Raw genomic sequence first — 24889 nt, 5'->3', positions numbered from 1 at the left:
AACTTCCCCGGGCAGAGCACTTGAACTTCTTTCAACAAACCTTTTAAGACTTTATTTTTTTCTATATACTTTTATTTCTCACCTGAAATGCATTTCCTGCAATACTTAAACTTCTTGTTTTTTTCAGTATGAACTTCTGTCGCATTTTTGTGTATACATCGAATTACACGCAATTGAAGGTTGGACGCCATTTTTTGCCATTTTTCAAACATGTAATTGGTGGTTGGACACCCCGCAATATATATTTTGAACCGTGCACGTGAACTTTTTGCAACAAATTTGAGTTTTTTATATACTTCGAACTTCTATATTATTTTGAATTGAACTTCTTAGTCTTATTATTAGAAAATTATGTTTTCAAATAAGCATCAAACCTTGTTTTAAATTGAACCTCACACATTTATTTTTCCTAGAAATGGAAAGAATTTGAGCTTTCCGTAAACATCAAACTACTCCTTTTATTTTAATTTGAACTTCTTCAATTTTATTCTTTAGTAACGAAGAGAAACCTGTCTTTTTTATAAATATTGAACTTCTCTATTTTTATAATTTGAACTTCTTGGTTTATTTGAAATACTTTCTTTTTCCAACTTTTAAAACCGTAAAACAATGTTCTTTTTATTAAAAAATAAGCATCAAAGTCATGTGTTATGTTAATTTGAACTTCTTGCTTTTCTTTTAGATACAAAAATTTCTGATTTTTTTTATAAAATTGACCTGCTATTTAAATTTGAACTTCCTGGTCTAGTTTCAGAGGCAGAAAAAATTATGTACTGTTTTGTCTTTTAACTTATAGGCTTTTTGGGGTTTTGTGAACTTCTAAAGTTTATTTTTGCACAGTCACACACACACATACACACACACACAAACACACACACACACACACACAAACACACACACACACACACACGCACACACACAATAGAACAACACCCAGACACTGATGCTCACATGTTGTTTTCCCCTTCTTTCAATATGTAATAATTTTAGGTTCATGTTGTGATATTTTTAGAAATGAGGAAAATACTTATTTTATATAAATTTTGATGCTCCATTTTTTATTTGAACTTCTTGGTTTTAGTTTTATTAGCAATTAAAAACTAAGGGTTTTAGTAAACATTGAACCTTTCCGTTATTTTAGTTTGAACTTCTATGTTTTTAAGGTGTGTTTTGTGTAGAATTCCAAACTTCGGCGGTCGGTGTATTTGAACTTCTGCAATATTTGTAAAAAAACAGAGCTAATTTGGGCAATTTTTTGTTGTTGTGAAAATGCCTTGATTTTGTGTGTTAGATCTTTTAAGGCAGAGGTCGACAACGTCTCTGACTTTTTCTAACTTGAACGCCTGTAATAAAAAAATTGCTGTTTTCTAGGACGTTGTCTGCTGGTCATCTTCGAACTTCTATGAAATTTAATTTGGTTGGAGCTAGAGACTAGTACATAAGAAAAGAAAGGGTACAGTGCAAAATACTACAAAATATTGCAATAATACACAAGTACATGTACAAGTACTGTAGTACTCTAGCTCGCAGACACATTCAACGAACACATGTCGTGCATGTAGAAAGATGTTTTGCACAGGCCCAATGGTTTGCTCTTTTTCACTGTCAATATGTCCTGATGTCCGGAGGCATCTAGCTTGTACACAGCCGTGCTGGCCATGGTGAGCAATCTACTTGTAAACAGCCGTGCGGGCCATTGCGAGCTCACTCACGGCAGTGGCATGCATGAGCCGCCACACGCACGAGTAGCTGTGGCGGAGGACACATCTTTCTGGCCATCGCACTGCGACCTACACTACAATCGGATGGGATGACGCCTCCGCGCGATTGAGGTCTGGGTAGACGCACAACGGGAGGAGCTGCTTCGGCGGAATAGCAGTTCAGGCGTCCTGGGTGGTGGCACACGCACAGGGGAAGCCTTGGCTCACGGACGGAGATGGACGGTGGTGGCGGGTGGGGGGAACATTGTTGGGTGTTGTGGGCGAGAGAAGGGAGGAAGGGACAGACGAGCTCAACTATGGCGGAGGGGACAAGAGCAGCTTTTCTAGGGACGAGCCCTCCTAGAGAAGGTCGGGTTGGCCCTCGCGAGAAGGTCAATTAGTGGTCCTCGATGGTGGCCGAAGCCGCAGGGCGGGGCTGCTTGCGAAGATCCAGGGAAAGGGGGCGACAGGGTAGGTGGAAGTCTAGATCGAGGTGGCGGCGCGGTTCACCATGGGGATCAATGGTGTTGTGTAGTGGCTCGCTGGGGGAGGGAGGTTGAACCACGGACGTCGTCTAGGAGATGCAGGGCGGTGGAATGCGGCAGGCGGGCACGCAATTAGCACGCAAGCTCGGGGCGGTGGGGCCGGGAATGGCGGCGGAGCGCGGGGGATCGGGAACGGCGGTGGTTCGCAGGGGATAGGGAACGGCGGCGTGCTAGCTCAGGAAACGGCGGCGGTGCGCGCCGAATCAGGAACGGCGGCGCGCCGGATCAGGAACGGCCCCGCTAAGCGCGGGATCCGGAATGAAATCGGATCTGGCTTGTAGAAGGTTGGGGAACTGCATAGCTTTTTTCTGGTTTCTGGATCAGAATAGTGTTACTCTATATATATATATATATATATATATTCTGTGATGATCTAATGAATAATTAATATACATATATAATATTATGAATTCCATTTTCTATGTGTTTTTGTATACTAATTTGAATCTAGCTATTATCATCCACATATATAGAATGAAAAGCGTATATACACACATTGAAACAGAACATATAAGAATGGAAAACAAAGTACACACATTGAAACAAAACAATAAACAGAGCAATACTATGATTGCTGTGAATACATACATATCCACGTTGACACGACTTTTCAAAATAAAACGAGTCCATGAGACCATGACTAGCAGCCCTTGCCTAGGGTAGCTCTTGGCTCTGCCTGAACTCGTGCAGGCGTTCGTCCAAGCGGTCGACATGCTCGCGGTACATCTGGAGCACGATCTCGAGCTCCAAGTTGGCTATTTCATCAGAGATCACCAGCTCAAGGATGCGACGGCCATGTTCCTCTACTGTGCCCAGGTGGACACCTGGGCCAAGGAGGCGGTCAAGCCTACAGACCTGCACGTCGTCATCCAGCGGGCCGCGGACAAGGTGAACGGCGGCACCCATGCGAACGGCGCGGCCGACCTCAGGTGCAAGTACGGCGCTGAGGGCCTCTGCCCACTTCTGGCGAGGAATGTGGGTACTGACTAGACGTGTACCCAGCTGCGATGCCGTGTCAACAACAGGCAAGCGCCGATGGATCCGCTCTTGCTGTGCGGTGCGCCGTGCCTCTCGCTCTGCGGCGCTCCAATTGTCTCACCGTGCGGCGAGCCGTAGCCTATCAGCGCGGACGTGCCTAGTTTGCTCTGTGGCGCGTCATCGATCATGTTGTGCGGCGATCTGCAGCCTGTCGGCACTTACATGCCTATCTTGATCCGCGGCGCTCAAGCGCCATGCGCCAAAAGTCTGCTCAACCTTGGCAATGACGCGCATCACGGCGTCGTCCATCGGGTTGCCGGGGAGCGCCTATTGTGGCAATTATGAGACACCAGAATTCAAGGGCAGATATGAGAAAATCAGAGATCACTGGCCCGCATTTGTGGCCCACAAGACATCGGAAAAGCGTAAGAAGATGTCGGCAACAAACAAGCAAAATGCTGCGAAGAAGAAGCTTCACCATCGCACGGGGTCAGGTGGCTACCTCGTAGCCCGGCCTAAGTGGTCCAAGACTGAGAATGATCTGGTTCATAAAGGGATCGAACCAGAGACAATTAACTGGCCAGACCGTTGCCGGACTTGGTTCTTCGGGGCTGGCGGAACCTTGGACCCTGTAACAGGGAAGTGCATTTGGACGAACGATCAAATGGACATACCAGTCAGTAAGCTTAAGCAGTATATCGAAGCAGCGCAGGAAGGGACGTTCTTTCCAGACAGAGAGAACGACGAGCTCACAATGGCCCTCGGGAATCCTGAGCACCCTGAACGGACACGAGGCACGCCAGGTTCCATTCCATGGAAAGTTGGGTTTCCGGACGCAGGCGGTTACAAATCCCATGAGAGGAGGAAAAAAGTGCAGCAGATCCAAATGCAGGCGCTGCAAGCAAGGGTAGACGCGATAGAGGAACGAGAAGCAAACCGCAGCAAACGTACTGCCGAAGCCTCCCCCGAAGCTACCCCGCCATCTCAGTGAAGAAGCAGCGTGGCTTCCACCGAGCTGCTTCAGCCGGAGCATGCCTTGACGGCTCCTGCCAGCTATCCCGTGGATGCTATCACGGAGTCTCAAAATTGCCACCTTATGACGCAATGGATGAATTTGAAGGTCAAGGCGACTGTTGGCTCTATTTATCCTACTGAACCCGGCGCAACTTTTCACTGCTGGCCGATTCCAGAAGGATATGCTAGGGTGATGGTGGATGAAATAACGTTGGGATTTGAGGACCTCCAGCTTGACCATCCTACCGGTGAAGGGGAGACTCGGCTGGGGTCTGCTCTGAAGACTCCATGCCTATGGCGGAAGGAGCTCATCAACCTTTCGAACTGGACGCCTCCGCCTCCTCCTCCTCTGGCGAGTCAGGGCACTCCGCCTCCTCCACCGCCTCCTCCTCCAGCGAGTGACGATCAGGGCCCTCGGCCGGCTCCTTCTCCGGCGCGTGGCGGCACTCCGCCTCCTTCTCCGCCTGCGCCGACGCACCCGAGCAACCAGCCTCCTCCTTCTCCGCCTCGTCAGCAAGGGCGGAAGAGACCTGCCGCCGCTCCAGCTGCTCCGGTGCGTCGTAGTCCTTCTCCTCCGCCTCGTAAGCAAGTAAAGAACACAACCGCTTCGTCTGCTCGGTCGGCGTCTAGCAGTACAACCAGAGGCGGGAGGACATACAGATTCGGTCCTTCTCTGAAGACTCCAGAGAAGTTACCATATGAGAGGACCCTGGAGGAGAACGCCGAGATCGCGCGAACCGAAGTGGATGACTGGTTTCAAGGGTTGAGAGAAAAGAGACATCCAGCTCCAGAGGAGAAGGTAGATCCGGTGAAAGTGAAGCGCACTCTGGCTGCCCTGACAAAACCATCGAAGTCTCCGCCGAAAGGAAACTATGAGTGCATTATTGGAAAGGAATTTGCCGAAGTGGAGCGGTCGGGAAGTACTGTCAGTGATCAAAGGCTGAAAGAACGACGAGCTGGGAAACAAATTGCCCAGCTCGGCGAACAAGCGAAGCAATCGTGCCCCCCACTCAAGGTGCCTAGCCACAACGTCGCTAATGATCCGAGGATGGTGCCCGGTTATAGCAATCTTGCAGATTACCTGCCCGACGAAGTACATTATGAACCCATGGACATGCAGATACAAAGATACGAGTACAGAAAGCCTCTCGTCAAAGATGAAAGATCTCTATCAACGATGATGCGAAGATTGCATGATTGGTACTTGAAAATCTGCAGAGACTCTAGGGGGAGGAGTACTTTGTATGTGAAAGTTAAAAAGGAGCATGACCTCGTTGGAATTGATCTGTTGCCTGTTCCATTTGAGGAGTTCTATCAGTTTTTCAATCAATTGGCCTTCGATAAAACAACGGTCGCCTACTACTGTCTGTAAGTAGTACTACTTCTGTCATTAAGTTTCTCTATATAGCTTAGCTCTTTCATTGCATGTATTTATAATCATCCTCACTATATTATGCAGATTGAAGATCGCCGAATTGAAGAAAAGACAAGTCGGTGATATTGGGTTCATTAACACATATCTCATAGATGCAACTCAGGTTAAATTTCATGCCGCAGCTACCGAGGCCAACTTGCTACGATCGTTCGTAATAAATGAAACAAAGATATAATACTCTTTCCTTACAACTTCAAGTGAGTGTTACTGTCTTGTGCGTATTCGGTTTCCCTTATATATTTGTCAAGGTTATAGTAATGTAATTGATGAGTTATGCATGCGTGTGCAGTTTCCACTATATTCTCCTAGAGATTAAGCTTGAGCAGGGACAAGTAACCATCTTAGACTCAAGACGAAAAGATCCCCAGGACTATGCAGACATGACTCAAATACTCGAGAAGTAAGTTAAATCGATCATTATCAACCATATCAGCAACTTTGTTCATTTCCTGATATATCAAGTAATTGTTTTCTTTGTCCGGCAGGGTTTGGAGAAAATTCACCAGAAAAGCTCCGGGACTGCCGAAGGAGCTGCAATTTAGACACCCGAAAGTAAGTACTATAGTAGCATTTTAAGCGCATCTACTAGTCATTCAAGCGTTAGTTTCGTCAATACCATTTGGCATTCTTGCTTATCAGTTTGATTAACCTCTATTTCTTGTAAAGTGGTTGTGGCAGGAACAAGGGAATGATTTCTGTGGATACTATGTTTGCGAGTCCATCCGCCACACGACCTGTGAGCGGGGCTACACTGACGAACAATATGAAGTACGTAAATAACAACATTCACAATTTTATTTTATTACCATCATTTGTGTTGAGTTTCATTCACTCATATATATATATGTATTGACCCCCTTCTTTAAATTATATGTTTCGGAAGCGGGATGAACTCCTAGTACCAGCTCGCATGCGAGCAATTCAAGAGGAATTGGCAGCATTCTTTCTTGACCACGTGATCCCTGACGACGAAGAATTCTATGTGGACCCTGAGTCTGTATGATTATATTTGTAAGAGATAATTATTGTATATATGTAGCCGGTAGTGTCAGATAGATATACGAGAACTTGTTGTTCGGCCAATCTCTCGGAGAAGGAGAGGTGGTCGATATCACTTCTCTCTGTATGCATATATGTTCATGATGATCTTCTGTTTCCTTCGTTTGCTTACTAGCTAGCCAGCGTGTCTAGTCCTCTCTATACGTATGTATAGTACGTAGCGTCGACCAAGCACGGACATAAGAGAGGACACTTCTCTCTATTAATTATAGCTAGCTAACATAATATATGAAACACCTAAATTAACCCCCCAAAACCCCCAACCCCCCCCCCCCTTAAAAAAAACAAAAACCCTAGCCACAGCAATGCTGACGCGTGGATGCCTATTGGTCCCGGTTGGTGCCACCAACCGGGACCAAAGGGTCTCCTGCCTGGGCTCTGCGCACTGCCCACGTGGAGGCCCATCAGTCCCGGTTCTGGGTTGAACCAAGACTAAAGGGTCGGGGCATTAGTACCGACACTTTAGTCCCAGTTCAGGAACCGGGACTAAAGGCCCTTACGATCCGGGACTATAGGCCCTTTTTCTACCAGTGCTAGGCCTTGACGGGTCGTGGCGCCTGCTCGTTTTCCACGTCGACGAGGTTTATGGCAGAGGCGGCGCTTTGGTGGGTTGGCATTCTTGGAAAAGGTGGATGTGCTACAGGTTGCGCTTTTCTCCTTCGTGCATCGCCGCCGCATATGCCCAATAGAGCAGGGTGGCGGGAAACAGGTGAGGAAATGGTGGGAAACGGTGGCATGTGCATAAAACACCATCAACTAATGGAAACTTAGCATAGAAGGGACATCGAGCTAGCACAAGAAGTAGATGATGACCAGATAAACATGGACCACACAAGGGAACCCGTCGGTGATGAATTCATCAATCCCAAATGGTTGAATACTAGCAAGTGTTTGCCCACAACACACACGGCCTATTCCATCACAAACAGGTCGAATGGATGAACTGTATGCCACGTATTGCACATTGTTAAAAAGTAATGTGGTAGACCTTCTTTAACATGTGCTAAAAAAACAAGGACCTCGGGGTTAAATTAGCTGAGGGAATGGGTCATTTCGGTCATTTGACCGAAGACCCATCCTATCAGTTAATTTAACATCAACACAACTTCCCATCCAGTCACCCATCTGATGGCTGCTCTAGCTTGAGCACACTTAACTTGTTAGTTTTCTTACATGAGCTACTGGTGGAACAGCTAGTCCTTGCTGGTACGAATGCCTGTTCACATCCTTATGGCGTATCCGGATGACCGCCCGTCCCACAATGTCCAATATATGTTCTATAGACAGAGCATATCACATACGTTATATTAGAAGCAATCGTCTGTGTTATTATCGATCTTCGCAAACATTTCTGATTACAGACCTATTTGCCGCATATCACACACATCTTGTTATATTGAACCTTTTTGTTCTCTTGCCTAATTAGAAACAGTTCATCTGAGTGAACCGTATGTTGTACATCGCACACACCTTGATCGGGCTGACCGTTTCTTTTGTGTTGCCTAATAACAAACAGTATATACGAGTGAACTGTATGTTGTACATCGCACACACCTTCATCTGGCTGCCAGTTTCTTTTGTTCCCCCTCATCGCAAACAGTTAATTGAGCTGAAACATATGCCCTGCATCGCACACACAACTAAAATCTGAACCATGCATCCTCCATCACAAACGTTTTGCACCTTGTTTGTTTGTTTTTTATACCACCGTTTGCAATTATTGCATCGCACACAGTTTCATCGAAGGGTCTCTAATCGTAATGTCGCGTTAGCAGCATCCTGCAGTAGTGTTTCTAGAGAAGGGGTTTCTGTCGAAAGAAGTGAGTGGGAGGAAAGTAGAACTTGATGAGGTAACTGTACCTGATCACTTATTGGAATTTAGTTCATCACAGAAATCAGTTCCAGTGATTCCTACACCAGTAAGTGAGGAAGCTAATGATGATGATCATGAAACTTCTGATCAAGTTACTACCGAACCTCGTAGGTTAACCAGAGTAAGATCCGTGCCAGAGTCGTACTGTAATCCTGTACTGGAAGTCATGTTACTTGACCATGACGAACCTACGAACTATGAGGATGTGATGATGAGCTCAGATTCTGCAAAATGGCTTGAGGCCATGAAATCTGAGATGGGATCCATGTATGAGAACAAAGTGTGGGCTTTGACTGGCTTGCCCGATGATCGGCAAGCCATAGAGAATAAATGGATCTTCAAGAAGAAGACTGACGCTGACGGTAATATTACTGTCTACAAAGCTCGACTTATTGAGAAAGGTTCTCGACGAGTTCATGGAGTTGACTATGATGGGACCTTCTCACCTGTAGCGATGCTTAAGTCCGTCTGAATCATGTTAGCAAGTTCTGCATTTTATGATTATGAAATTTGGCAAATGGATGTCAAAACTTCATTCCTTAATGGATATCTTAAAGAAGAGTTGTATATGATGCAACCAGAAGGTTTTGTAGATCCAAAAGGTGCTAACAAAGTGTGTAAGCTCCAGTGATCCATGTATGTACTGGTGCAAGCATCTCGGAGTTGGAATATACGCTTTGATAGTGTGATCAAAGCATATGGTTTTATACAGACGTTTGGAGAAGCCTGTATTTACAAGAAAGTGAGTGGGAGATCTGTAGCATTTCTGATATTATATGTGGATGACATATTGTTGATCGGTAATGATACTGAATTTCTGAATAGCATAAAAGGATACTTGAATAAGAATTTTTCAATGAAAGACCTCGGTGAAGCTGCTTATATATTAGGAATCAAGATCTATAGAGATAGATCAAGACGCTTAATTGGACTTTCACAAAGCACAGACCTTGACAAAGTTTTGAAGAACTTCAAAATGGATCAAGCAAAGAAAGGGTTCTTGCCTGTGTTCCAAGGTGTGAAGTTGAGTCAAACTCAATGCCCGACCACTGCAGAAGATAGAGAGAAAATGAAAGTCATTCCCTATGCTTCATCCATAGGTTCTATCATGTATGCAATGCTGTGTACTGGACCTGATGTGTGCCTTGCTATTAGTTTAGCAGGGAGGTACCAAAGTAATCCAGGAGTGGATCACTGGACAACGGTCAAGAACATCCTAAAATACCTGAAAAGGACCAAGGATATGTTTCTCGTTTATGGAGGTGACAAAGAGCTCGTCGTAAATGGTTACGTCGATGCAAGCTTTGACACTGATGTGGATGACTCTAAGTCACAAACTGGATATTTATTTTTATTCAATGGTGGAGCTGTCAGTTGGTGGAGTTCCAAGGAGAGCGTCGTGGCGGGATCTACGTGCGCAGTGGATTACATAGCTGCATCGGAAGCAACAAATGAAGGAGTTTGGATGAAAGAGTTCATAGCCGGTCTAGGTGTCATAACTAGTGCATCGGGTCCAACGAAAATCTTTTGTGACAATACTGGTGCAATTGCCTTGGCAAAGGAATCCAGATTTCACAAGAGAACCAAGCATATCAAGAGATGCTTCAATTCCATCCACGATCAAGTCAAGGAGGGAGACATAGAGAGTTTCAAGGTACATATGGATTTGAATGTTGCAGACCCATTAACTAAACCTCTCTCACGAGCAAAACATGATGAGCACCAAGACTCCATGGATGTTAGAATCATTACTATGTAATCTAGATTATTGACTCTAGTGCAAGTGGGAGACTGAAGGAAATATGCCCTAGAGGCAATAATAAAGTTGTTATTTATATTTCCTTAGATCATGATAAATGTTTTTTATTCATGCTAGAATTGTATTAACCAAAAACTTAGTACATGTGTGAATACATAGACAAACAGAGTGTCACTATTATGCCTCTACTTGACTAGCTCGTTAATCAAAGATGGTTAAGTTTCCTAACCATAGACATGAGTTATCATGTGATGAATGGGATCACATCATTAGAGAATGATGTGATTGACTTGTCCCATCCGTTAGCTTAGCACTTTGATCGTTTAGTTTGTTGCTATTGCTTTCTTCATAACTTATACATGTTCCTATTACTATGAGATTATGCAACTCCCGAATACGGGAGGAACACTTAGTGTGCTATCAAATGTCACAACGTAACTGGGTGACTATAAAGATGATCTACGGGTGTCTCCGATGGTGTTTGTTGAGTTGGCATAGATCGAGATGAGGATTTGTCACTCCGATTGTCGGAGAGGTATCTCTGGGCCCTCTCGGTAATGCACATCACTATAAGCCTTGCAAGAAATGTGACTAATGAGTTAGTTGCAGGACGTTGTAGTACAGAATGAGTAAAGAGACTTGCTGGTAACGAGATTGAACTAGGTATGATGATACCGACGATCGAATCTCGAACAAGTAACATAACGATGACAAAGCGAACAACGTATGTCATTATGCGGCTTAACCGATAAAGATCTTCGTAGGATATGTAGGAACCAATATGAGCATCCAGGTTCCGCTATTGGTTGTTGACCGGAACTGAGTCTCGGTCATGTCTACATAGTTCTCAGACCCGTAGGGTCCGCACACTTAACGTCCGATGACGATCGGTATTATGAGTTTATGTGTTTTGATGTACCGAAGGTAGTTCGGAGTCCCGGATATGATCACGTACATGACGAGGAGTCTCGAAATGGTCGAGACATAAAGATCAATATATTGGAAGGCCATGTTTGGACACCGGAATGGTTCCGGATGACTTCGGGCATTTTTCCGGAGTACAGGGAGGTTACCGGAACCCCCCGGGGGAGTCAATGGGCCTTAGTGGGAGAGAGGAGGAGGTGGCCAGGTGGGCGGCGCCCCCCAAGCCCAATCCGAATTGGGTTGGGTCGTACCCCCTTTCCTTTCTCCTTCTCCCTCTTCCTTCTTCTCCTACTCCAACTAGGGAAAGGGGGGAAACCTACTACTACTGGGAGTAGGACTCCCCCCCTTGGGCACGCCCTATGAGGGTCGGCCCTCCCCTCCTCCACTCCTTTATATACGGGGGAGGGGGCACCCCATAGATACACAAGTTGACAGTTGTTTTAGCCGTGTGCGGTGCCCCCCTCCATAGATTTCCACCTCGGTCATATCGTTGTAGTGCTTAGGCGAAGCCCTGCATCGGTAACTTCATCATCACCGTCATCGCGCCGTCGTACTGACAAAACTCTCCCTTGGCCTCAACTGGATTGAGAGTACGAGGGACGTCACCCAGCTGAACGTGTGCAGATCGCGGATGTGTCGTGCATTCGGTACTTGATCGGTTGGATCGCGAAGATGTTCGACTACATCAACCGCGTTACTTAACGCTTCCGCTTTCGGTGTACGAGGGTACGTAGACACACTATCCCCTCTCGTTGCTATGCATCTCCTAGATTGATCTTGCGTGATCGCAGGAAATTTTTGAAACACTGCGTTCCCCAACATACGTATCTCATTTCGCACACGGAGGTGACATGTTCCCTCTCGGAACCACGAGCCTTCTTGAGGGAAGCTCCGGTTTGCAAGAAGCTTACACCAAAGCTTGTCCCAATTCGGCCAAAAAAATTACCGCAGCATGTTGGTGCCTGTCGGGGGTTTGGTGCGACATATGCCAACGGATGGCTTATCATGGTGGGGGCGAGTAGAACGTCGCCGGTGCCTGGAAACGGGATGGGGCGAAGACATGCACGCCGGCGAATCTTACCCAGCTTCGGGGCTCTCCGGGGAGATAATACCCCTACTGCTGCTCTGCGGGGTCTCCGCATAATCTCCGGCGATCCGGTGGCGGGCGTCATTCTCTCCAACTCCCTCTCGGCGGCCAAGGTGGTCACCGAGAGTCGGATGGTCAACAGGCGGCGGGGAGACTCGCCTCTCCTTGCGGGGAGGGGGAGGCGGACAGTCGTCCCGTCGTTCCACTGCTCTCGGGCGCTCTATGGTAATGCGAGTCCGACTGTGGCTGACAGCCCGCTCCTTGTCCTTTCTTCCTCGGGCGCCACCAGTCGGCGTCCGAGACGTCGCGCCTTGATCTCGGTGCGGGTCGTTGTTTGGCCGCTGCGGCGTCTCCGTGCGGCAGCCGGCCTCGTTCTGCGTGGCGGCCGCGTCGAGGAGCCGCTGGACTCGCTCCATCATGAGGCGGCATTCTTCGCCCTCGAAATTGTCCAGCTCATCCGCCGCTGCTTGGGCGGCTCGGATGTTCTCCGCCTGTGTAGCGTACACGGGGCGGCTAGCCCCAAACAGACTGGCGATGGCTATGCCGCGCTGCTGGACCGTGCCAAGGCGGCTGGGCCCTGCCGGGGCCGGCAAGCCACCAACGGCGCGATCCATCTCCCGCTGGGAAGCTTCAGACAAGCGTCTCATGCTGGCCACCTTCTTCGCGCCTTCAACGAGCTGAAGGCGGCGCGCTTCTAGCGTCTCTACGTCAGCACCTTCCGGAATGGGCGCAGCTAGGTCTTGCAGCACCGCGCCGAGTGAGTCGGGCGCTCCTCCGCCAAGGAACTCGTCATGACTGATGACTAGCACCTCAGTGATGGTGCTTCCATCGCTCTCTGCATGGGGGAGAGGTTCATCATAGACGACCACGTTGGTGGGGAACGCGTCGATGGCGGGCTCACCGGAAACGTGAAGTTGATCGAGGAGGCCCGCGAGGTGGTTCTCGGGGCCGCCCGCGCCTGCGTCGGACGCAGGTTCATCAGAGAGGCGGACCTCACCGACATGTTCGGCCAAGGAGCTCGCTGCGCAGGCGATCTCAACGCCGTGCAGCGCGTCGATGCAAACTTCGCCTGGCGTGCCTGGCTGGCTGCGCTCGCCAGGGAGGAAAAGGGTTCCCGTCCAGAACAGATCTCCGGACGGCGGTGCACCAGGCCCCACGGTGGGCGCCAAATGTCGGGGGTTTGGTGCGACATATGCCAACGGATGGCTTATCATGGTGGGGGCGAGTAGAACGTCGCCGGTGCCTGGAAACGGGATGAGGCGAAGACATGCATGCCGGCAAATCTTACCCAGCTTCGGGGCTCTCCGGGAGATAATACCCCTACTGCTTGCTCTGCGGGGTCTCTGCATGATCACTCTGGCCAAGTGTTTACACGGTTGCTCCTTGAGCTGTTTCTGGTGGTAGAAGAGGGCAAAGCTAGCTCTCTCCTTCTATCTGGTATGGTCTAGAACTATTGGGATCCAACCCTTTGAATGGGTGCCCTGGGGGGTTTATATAGGCTTACCGCCTAGGGGTACAATGGTAATTCGACTGGGCGCGGGCCCATCCGTCAATGCCTCCGACCTCCGACTTCTTCGCCGACTGCTGGGGCCCGCCGATTGGTGGGCCCCGCCGACTGGTCTGGTACGGAGCCGACAGGCCGCGCCCGCCGCGGGCGGGTCTTGCCGGCTGCTGATTACTGTAGTCGTGCTTCTAATGACGCAGGCTTGGTCATGGGGTCGTGGCAACAGCCCCGCCGCCTGGCGGGAGATCACTGGCCACTCCCCATCTCATCTTGATTAATGGCGCGTGGGCTCCGGGGGAGGGCTCGGCCGACTCCCCCGGGCCGACTCCCGACGGGTCCGACTGGCGGTCCTCCCGCCGTCTCCCGAGGTCTCGCTGACTGGTGGGCCCCGCTGCCTCCAGGCCGTACAAACAAGCCGCCGTGGGCGCAGGACTCGCTACTGTGGTGCTGATGTCAGGGCCAGCCGGGCAACAGTGCCACGCCGCACGGAGATCTTCCCAGGTACGGCGTGCTGTGGCCATGCCTACCCTTGGTAAGGGGTGGGGAGTAGGCTTCACTGTAGCCACGCCCCTGCCCCGTCCCCTTCGATGGGGTCATGGTTTGTCGGAGTCGCTGGCCGACTCCCCAAAGCCGGCTTCTCTGGAAGTCGTCCCTGGGACTCGGCCGTGAGCGGGCAGTCGGCCGCCCTACCGTCGAGTCCTCAAGAAGCGGCTCTTCGCCCCGGGGTCTTGAGGGGCGCAGCCTGCCCCGATGTCTTGAAAGGTTATGGGACTCGGCTTGGCCTACCCGTGGCCCATTACTCCGATAGTGCCATGTCATGACACCATGCCAAGTTTCATGATTTTCAGGCGTGTTTGGGATTTACAGGAATTAAAAAACCAAGTTTCTCAATCTTTCCGGCCGAGCCACAATGCCCAGATGTTTGAATTTCATTCCCATTTCTTACAAGGGACCTATAAATTCACCCAAAAACACACATGTGATTTTTCAACCAACTTTGGTGCACTGGAGCATGTGGTTGTAGTTAAAATTTGAATTATGCATATTAAATGCCCAGAAACTCAATTAATGTATAAAAAGGCCAAACGAACCCGGAATAATTTTAAAATTTAGCACGATACTTCTATATGGTCTAATCTGCTAGTGTAAAAAAAAATAAGGCGGGAGCAGGCAGTGTACGTATGTCGTTTCGCACACAGAGGTGACACGTTTCCTCTCGGAACTAAGAGCCTTCTTGAGGAAAGCTGCGGTTTGCAAGAAGCTTACATCAAAGCTTGTCCCAATTCGGCCAAAAAATTTACTCAAACATGTTGGTGCCATGTCATGACACCATGCCAAGTTTCATGATTTTTAGCCATGTTTTGGATTTACAGGAATTAAAAAACCAAGTTTCTCAATCATTCTAGCCGAGCCACGACGCCCAGATGTTTGAATTTCATTTCCATTTCTTTCATGGGACCTATAAATTCATGCAAAGACACACGTGATTTTTCAACAAACTTTGGTGCATTGGAGCATATGCTTGTAGTTCAAATTTGATTTATGCACATTAAATGCCCAGAAACTAAATTAATGCATAAAAATGCCAAATGAAGCTGGGATAATTCCAAGTTTAAACACGGCACTCATGTACTAGTTGCATGTTCACTGTACGTAAATGTTCTAGCAATTCAAACACCATGCTTTCCCTCTGTAACACCATTTTTTCTTTCAAAACATAATGAAAAAAAATCAGGTGTACCACAAATAGTTTACTAGAAAGAATCGTGTGGGATGCGATATAAAATATCTTGGCGCACCGTCTTGTTTGGCTTACATAGGAAGCTTCGTCGTCTATAGTCCACCGCCCCCGCTGGAACCACACTTGCACGCCAGTTTCTCGCGGCACCGAGTGAAATTGTTTTGCCACCATGGAAATATCTATCTCCCCGCCCCCTCCCTCCTACCAAAAGCCACATTTCCACTCTTCCTCCTTGCTTTCCAAGTTCAAAACCTTCACTGTTGCTTACTGGCAGCTCAGCCTCCTCGCTTGCGACCCTTCTTCTTGCAGCGCCGCCTCGTCGCCGGCTACCCTTCTTCTTGCAGCACCGACTCCTCGCCGCGACCCTTCTTCTTGCAGTGGCGACTCCTCGCCGGCGACCCTTCTTCTTGCTGCGTGGCCTCGTCGATATGGTTAGGTAATCCACACCCCACCCACACCATCCTTCTCCTTTCCCAACCCACATGCTCTGACCGACGGAGCGACACCTTCCACCGAAATTACTTCCCCTCCTCCAATTAAGCGCCACCCACAGCCATTTAGAACGCAGTATAACGTGGAGCTCAGTAGCATGCGGCCGCACGCGCGCACGAGGACGCTATAGCTGACATGCGTGTCCACCATGAGATCTTGGAGGAGCACCTCGTCTTCAAGGCCACCGTCGACACTGCCACGCGGTTGTCTACTTTAAAATACAGTTCGTGCTGTTTTCTCGAGGCCACCGCCAGTGCCTTCTAGCGGTTTGTCCTCTGTAATGTTAATATGCAATCTGATGTTCAGTTAACAGTTTGGTCCTCTGAAATGTTATGTTCAGTTAACACTTTGGTCCAACAATTGCTACATTTGGTAGTACTATTCTCAAGCATTCTTTGTTTTGTTAACTCTCTTATATCTTCTAGTACATGTTTCTATTCTGCAATCTCATGCTCAGATAACTATTTTGGTTCATTTGGTCTGCTGTCCATTTAAATGTTTGGTTCCGTTCTGCAATTTGATTTTCTTTTGCTGTAGGTACAATTTTGTATTGTTATGCATGTCACACCAATCGAATTTGGCTGGACTCAATACATATTCTACTGATAGTATGACAACTCTCATTTAACCTGCTCAAAATCTTCCTTATGTGTGTTGCAGGGAAACAATGGGAGACACTGCGGTTTACCACCGAGGTTTGTTCAAGCAGGGCCCTTTGGCTAATAGCACATTATTGTGCAGTTGTAGGAATCATTCTAATATTTAGGTTTCTTACAATTTGGTCTTGCACATGTAGGTCCTGCTGTCAGAGGCTTAGACCCACTATTCGACCCATTTTGCACATGGGGAAATGAGATGTCCATGAATATCAGTCAAGTCAAGAAACTCAGAAAGATTGTTAGGATGAAGAAACTTGCGACGAATAATAGCAAGATCTTTGTTTACACAATCAAGAAGACATCAGTCAACTATAGGATGGTACCAACTCTTTTACCTTGTTTTTACCCCTTGCGTCATTTCAAAATTTACAATAGTGATTTATGCATAGCTTTGTTCTTAGTACTTTTCAAAGCAGTTCACTGATGATTACCTCTCAAACCACATGCATGGACAAGAGGCGAGGAAGATATTCATTCAACACCCATGGTACAATATTAAAGTCTTGCTAAAGAGGACGAAAGTTGGGTGGGCAATTATCCATAGCCACTGGCTTAAAGTTGCAAGGACATTCAACATCACTGAAGGCTCAATATTTGTCTTCCGCTTCTGTAATTTCCCAGATGAGATTCATCTGTCTATTTACCATGTATGATGCTACTTTCCAAAGGTTTTTGATGCTGCATGTGAAACTTGGTGCTGTTGTGTAATGGTGTAACTGAGTGTCGAAGCTATCTGACGTAATTCGATTATGAAATCCTGGTTGATTATATACAGATATGAAATATCTGGCATGTTTTATAAGAAATATCAGTTTGATTAGTACATGGATTATCAATAATAGGCTAATTACCCTGCTTATTGGGGTTTTCTATTGCAAACGGTTACTGAGACAGCACCGTGGGCGATGAACTCAAACAACCCGTACGGTTTCTAGAAAGTAGGAGTGTTCGATCAACTAACAATCACATACGGCTTCCGGCAGCGAACTGTTTGCGTTAGGCCACCTTGCATAAATGTTTCCACACAAAAAACTATGTGTGATATACATACCTACGGAAATGTTTTTCTAGGATTCACCGTGTGGGATGTACATACCTATGGAAATGATTTTCTGGGATTCATTGTGTGGGATGTACATACCTACGGAAATGATTTTCTGGGATTCACCGTGTGGGATGTACATACCTATGGAAATGATTTTCTGGATTCACCGTGTGGGATGTACATACCTAAGGAAATGATTGGGTTTCGATGCCTCGCCCCAGGAGAGCCTATCCCCGACGATTTTCTGGGTCGTGTGGGAAGGATCCCCCTATCGCCCACACTCACCTGGCGACGGTTCCAAATGCCATCGTGGAAATGGGTTAAAAACTATTTGTTTAGCACGTCGCGGTACCAGTGACACCATCAGAGACACCTATAGAGCATCTTTATAATCACCCGGCTACGTTGTGATGTTTGATAGCACACAAGGTGTTCCTCCGGTATCCGGGAGTTGCATAATCTCATAGTCAGAGGAACATGTATATGTCATGAAGAAAGCAATAGCAATAAAACTAAACGATCATAATGCTAAGCTAACGGATGGGTCTTGTCCATCACATCATTCTCTAATGATGTGATCCCGTTCATCAAATGACAACACATGTCTATGGTTAGGAAACTTAATCATCTTTGATTAACGAGCTAGTCTAGTAGAGGCACACTACACTACCAGAATCGCACCCTATGGCCGTCGGCATAGCCCTGAATGGCCGTCGGGACAGGCCTATGCCGACGGCCCCCGTCGGCATAGGGCCGTCGGCAACATATCCGTCGGCGTAGCCAGGAAGGCCGTCGGCATAGAAAGGCCGTCGGCATAGGCCCTATCCCGACGGTGTTCGTACATCCATGCCGACGGCCCTGACCGTCGGCAACGTTATCGCCTAACGGCGGCCGCCGTCAAGTGCTGACCAACGGTTGCTCACCACGTGGCACGTCTATGCCGACGATCTAGCCGTCGGCATAGTTTCAAACTAAGCCGACGGCTAGGCCGTCGGCATAGGCGTGCCACGTGGCGAGCAGGTGTCACCCCTGGGGCGGGTCTATGCCGACGGCCTAGCTGTCGGCTTAGTTTGAAACTATGCCGACGGCTAGACCATCGGCATAGACCTGCCACGTGGCAGCCACTGGGAGCTCCTGGAGCAGGCCTATGCCGACGGCCTAGCCGTCGGCTTAGTTTGAAACTATGCCGACGGCTTGGACCTGCCGCGTGGCAGCCACTGGGAACTCACGGCAGCTATGCCGAAAGCTAGGCCGTCGGTGTAGCTATGCCAACGGCCGCCGTTAGCCCGTCGGCGTAGCCTGACGCCGTCAAACTACCGTCGCTGCCCGGGTAGAAGGGCCCACGCGATATGCCGATGGCCTGCTCTATGCCGACGGCCCCCGTCGGTATATTCGGAGAAACGCCGACGGCTTATCTATGCCGACGGCCCCCGTCGGCATAGATGGCTATACGCCGACGGCCTTTCTATGCCGACGGCTTTAGTTGGGCCGTCGGGGTATGCCCATATATGCCGACGGGGGCCGTCGGCATAGATACGGCCGCCGGCAAAACAAGTTTTTCTGGTTAATACAATTCTAGCATGAATAATAAACATTTATCATGATATAAGGAAATATAAATAACAACTTTATTATTGCCTCTAGGGCATATTTCCTTCAGCCTTTTCCAAACCTTGGCCATCGACCTGAACCTCTTTTTGCAAGCCGCGAGCCGCCCGCGGCTCCACGCCCATCGGCTGTCCTCGTCTAGGATGGGATGGTAGATGGGAGAAAGAGAGGATCCAGAAGACACGAGTTCTCAAAGAAGAACCGAGCCGGCTTAGGGATACGAGTGGAAGCGGAGACAACCAGCAGGACATGATTAGAGGTCGGCCTAGGGCGAGAGGAGAGGGTGGAGTCAGGAAGGAGCGAGTCCCACCCGTGGTTGAAGAACGCACAATCCAGCCGTGCCAAGGTCGGGGGATCCCTATGATTCGTCCAGGTGAAGCGCCGATCGGTTAGGGCAAGCTCATCCAAGGCCAGTGCATTGATGAGAGAGTTAGAAGTCGCCACCCTCGAGGCATCGAAGCTGGTGTTATTCTTCTCATGGGGCACCCAGATTAGATTTAAGTCGCCAAGAGTGATCCAGGGCCCGAAGACAGCCCGCGTAACCACTGTAAGATCCATAACAAAATCACCAGTGAGAGAGTGATCCGAGGGGGCATACACAGTCGTGATCGTGAAGGCGGGAGAGGTGGACGTGGAGACAAAAGCGGCAGAGAGAGTGAAGGTGGAGGCGGTGGACGAGACAAGAGAGGAGAGAACAAGCGCGAGTCCCACATCGTCATGATCCCCCCCGCCGCCAGCAGGGAGGGAGGCCAGCTTTGTTTCTTGGATGCACGCAAGGATGGGGTCAGTGGCAACGATCAAGTTACGAACGATCCCACATTTGTCCGGGTCCCCCAACCCTTGCACATTCCAAGAGAGAATAGAGAGTTCCACAAATGAAGGATTATCCATTACAAGACAACACACGAGGACACAGACACGCCCAGCCCCCTGGGAACGTGACAAAGGTACAAGATAACAACGACACGGGAGAGCGGTGTCGCCCCGCTAATAGCAACAGAGAAGCGGGTCGCCCCGCTAATAGCAACAGAGAAGCGACAACAATGTAAGATACATGGGGGGAAGCGCATGCAGCGCGATACAGCATGGGGGAAACACCCGCACTAGACATCAGCGTCATTGAGGGCCAGGGCAGTGCAGATGGACGCAGCAGAACGCAGCTCAGCCACTGCCTTCGCGCCTATGGGCTGAAGAACGTCGTCGAGCATCCCGTCCTTCATGAATCATGACTTTAGACTTGAGACGAGGCGAGCACCTGGAGAGCGCGTCAATGCAGAGACATACTTCAGTTGTGTCATAAGTCTAACACACACACACACACCCTCGCTTGTTTGCCGAGACAGGGAGCTTCTTTGCGTCGCCGTATTGCCGCCGACCGGCCCGGGATATCTCTTGTAGTAAGGATGATGCCATGTCCATGAGTTCAAGGCCCTGCATGGATGTCCTGATGAACCAAAGAAATTTGTGAGGATGATGGTTCAAGAACCATTAGTGATCTACTCGACACAATCTAGAAGTAGAATGATGTAACAAAATGAAGTTTAGCAACCTGAGTATGACCGCAGCGATCCAATTGGACGGAATTGGAAGAAGGGGAATAATAGACCGAATAATGAAGACGAACTCGGCAGGTTCCTGACTGCGGGGTAGGAAGGGGAGGGTGTCCGCCGAGACCATCGGCCGTGGCTGGGGCTACTCCGGCCCACCCATATGTGCGCGCCTAGAGAAACGCATTGGCGTTGTAGGCAGGCGGAGGAGGAGGCCGTTCCCATGTGTGGTGCCGGCGGGAGGAGGTCTGGGTGGTTGAAGAGGAGGTGGCCGGAGCAGGCGGGCGGACCTCGCCGGAGCAGGCGGACGGACCCCGCCAGATTGGGGCGGAATGCGGCGGTGGCGGCGTAGAGTGCCTTGGCCGGTGTGGCTTAGTTGCGACAGTTCTTGCGCGGTTGTGCCAAGCATTTGAGTGGCATGTATAAGGTCGAGAAGGAAAGACTCTTAACCTTATAGATACATTAGATGTAAAGGATGAGTCATCCATTTTAGACAGCAGAGAATTGGAGACTAAAGTGGGGGTGGAATTGAGACTGAAAGAATTGTTGCGTGAAGAAGAATTGAAGTGGCCTTAGAGCTAAGGTGCGAAAATTTGTCCAAAGAGATGATAACACGCAATTCTTTCATATGAATGCGAATGGCATGCATCGCAAGAAAAAAATTGCAGCTAGAGCAGGATGAGGGGACGATCTTAGGGCAGGAGTCAGGAGAACCTAAAATTATACATCACAAACTAATATATGTAGTTATTTGGAGCTCCCGACGATAGTTTTGTGTCCTCAGACGAGTCACGGGTTGAGGATGTTCCTCAACTTGCGATAGATGAGAATGGGACCTTATCCACCCTGTTCTCGGAGAAAGAGATGTTTGAGGCGATTTCACATATGAAGAATAATAAAGCGCTGGCATATTTATTAAGGTGATTTTCTTCCAATGTTCCACGATTTGTTTGTTGGGCATTTGCAGTTATTTCACTTAAATTTTGGAACTTTAAATTTACTTCCTAAGAAGTCAGAGGCGGTTCGGATTGAGCAGTTCCGACCGATATGTCTTCTTAACGTCAGTTTTAAAATATTCACTAAGGTGGGGATGAACAGGTTGACGCAGATTGCGCATAGTGTGGTGCGACCTTCTCAAACAGCCTTCATGCCGGACAGAAACATCCTTGAAGGGGTTGTGGTCCTTCATGAAACGCTCCATGAGATTCACACGAAAAAACTAGATGGGGTGGTTTTTAAGGTGGATTTTGAGAAAGCTTAAGATAAGGTTAAGTGGCCTTTTATTCAACAAGCCTTGCAGATGAAAGGATTCGATCAATCCTGGACAAAGAAGGTAGATTCTTTCACGCAAAAAGGTAGTGTCGAAATAAAGATGAACGATGATATAGGTCACTATTTCCAGACACACCAGGGTTTAAGACTGGGAGACCCGATGTCACCTATCTTGTTTAACATAGTGGTAGACATGTTGACAATTATGATAGGAAGAGCTAAAGGGAATGGCCAGGTAGGTGGGCTTGTTCCGCATCTAGTGGATGGTGGATTGTGTATTCTACAGTACACAGATGATACTATTATCTTCATGGTGCATGATCTGGCGAAAGCAAGAAATATGAAGCTTGTGTTATGCTTATTTGAGCAGTTGTCGGGGTTAAAGATTAACTTCCATAAAAGTGAATTGTTTTTCTTTGGGAGAGCTGAAGACGAGCAAGAAGCCTACGAACAACTGTTTGGCTGCGGGATAGGCTCATTGCCTTTCACATACACTAGTAGAAAACAGGGCTATGGTCCAGGCCGCATTAGCCCATTAGTCCCGGTTCAGTCTAGAACCGAGACCAATGTGGGCATTGGTCCCGGTTCGTGAGACCAGGGGGCCGGCCGGGCCACGTGGGCCATTGGTCCCGGTTCATCTGGACCTTTTGGTCCCGGTTGGTGGGATGAACCGTGACCAATGGGCCTCGCTCCTGGCCCACCACCATTGGTCCCGGTTGGTGGCTTGAACCGGGACCAAAGGCTCCCCTTTAGTCCCGGTTCAGGTCACCAACCGGGACCAATGAGGTGCCTATATATACCCCCTCGCGCAAGAGCAGAGCACAGTGCTCTGTTTTTTCTGGCCGAGGGGGAGAGGGCTTTGTGGTGCTCTAGCTCACCTCCTATGCACATGAGGTGTTCGATGGAATGCCCGAGCCACACTACTTAAGCTTTCTCCTCTCGAAGCTCGACCTCCAAACTCCATTTTCCTTGAGATTTGTCTAGATTTAGCGGTCCGTCATGCCCCGTCCCCGTCTTCACCGTCGTCGATCACCCGCGCCGATCTCATCACCGACACCACCGTGGTGAGCCTCTTGTTCTTATCTTCTTTCTGAAAGGAAAAATATTCTTACTTGTATGTTTAGATAGATACTTGTATCATTTTCTTACATTTTTATTGCATCTTATATAGTGCGATGGTTTTGGTATCCGCCCCCGTCGGCCCTCGTCCTGTCTATGATTCGGATTTGGTATGTATATTATCTTTATAACTATTGGTTCATTTATTGTTTATGAAAATTATGCCGACCAACGTGACATAGATTTTATTTATCTAGGATGTATGTGAATCGGAAATGCCAACCGACCTTGTCGAGAGGTTAAATTTAGTTGAAGAAGAAAACAATTTGTTGAAGGAAAAAATAAAAAAAATTGAGGAGGAGAAGGTGATATTGGAGTTGCATGTTGCGGATGTCGTCGATGATCACAAGATCAAGATGGATGCAATGCGCTTGAAGATTGGAAAGATTAGAAAATATGCCATTCATACCGAGGCTTGGTATCATTATGCCGTTGGATCAATTGTTACCTTGGTTGCGATTATGATCGCATTTGTTTTCGCATTGAAATGTTTTACATAGTTTCAATGTATGGTTTAATTAATTAGATACTCTGGAGAGCTATATGTTGTTAGATGAGAACTATGTATGCACTTTGGTTTTAATGTGATGATGAACTTCTATTAATTTGGACACTTAATTATATATAATGCACGCAGATGAACCGGCAATGGATGTACGGTGACAGACACACCCGTGAGTACATTAAGGGCGTGCATGAGTTTCTCGATGCGGCTGAGGCAAACAAGCAGAATGGTTTTATGTGTTGTCCATGCACTGAATGTGGGAATACGAGGTCTTACTCTAACCGGAAAATCCTTCACTCCCACCTGCTTTACAAGGGTTTCATGCCACACTATAATGTTTGGACGAGGCATGGAGAAATAGGGGTTATGATGGAAGACGGCGAAGAAGAAGAGTACGATGACAACTATGTGCCCCCTGAATACGGTGATGCTACAACGGGGGGAGCTGGTGAAGATCAAGAGGAACCAGACGATGTGCCCAATGATGCTGCCACGGGTGAAGCTGCTGAAGATCAAGAGGAACCAGACGATGTGCCCGATGATGATGATCTCCGCCGGGTCATTGTCGATGCAAGGACGCAATGAATTAGTCAAAAGGAGAAGCTGAAGTTCGATCGCATGTTAGAGGATCACAAAAAAGGTTTATACGCCAATTGCGAAGATGGCAACACAAAGCTCGGTACCATACTGGAATTGCTGCAGTGGAAGGCAGAGAATGCTGTGGCTGACAAAGGATTTGAGAAGCTACTGAAAATATTGAAGAAGAAGCTTCCAAAGGATAACGAATTGCCCGACAGTACATACGCATCAAAGAAGGTCATATGCCCTCTAGGATTGGAGGTGGAGAAGATACATGCATGCCCTAATGACTGCATCCTCTACCGCGGTGCATACAAGGATCTAAACGCATGCCCGGTATGCGGTGCGTTGCGGTATAAGATCAGACGAGATGACCCCGGTGATGTTGACAGCGAGCCTCTCAGGAAGAGGGTTCCTGCGAAGGTGATGTGGTATGCTCCTATA

Source organism: Triticum urartu, chromosome 6A, assembly GCF_056163025.1.
Source record: "Triticum urartu cultivar PI428250 chromosome 6A, HENAU_Tu73, whole genome shotgun sequence".
Classification (NCBI taxonomy): Eukaryota; Viridiplantae; Streptophyta; class Magnoliopsida; order Poales; family Poaceae; genus Triticum; species Triticum urartu.
Note: the sequence above shows the minus strand (reverse complement) of the source record.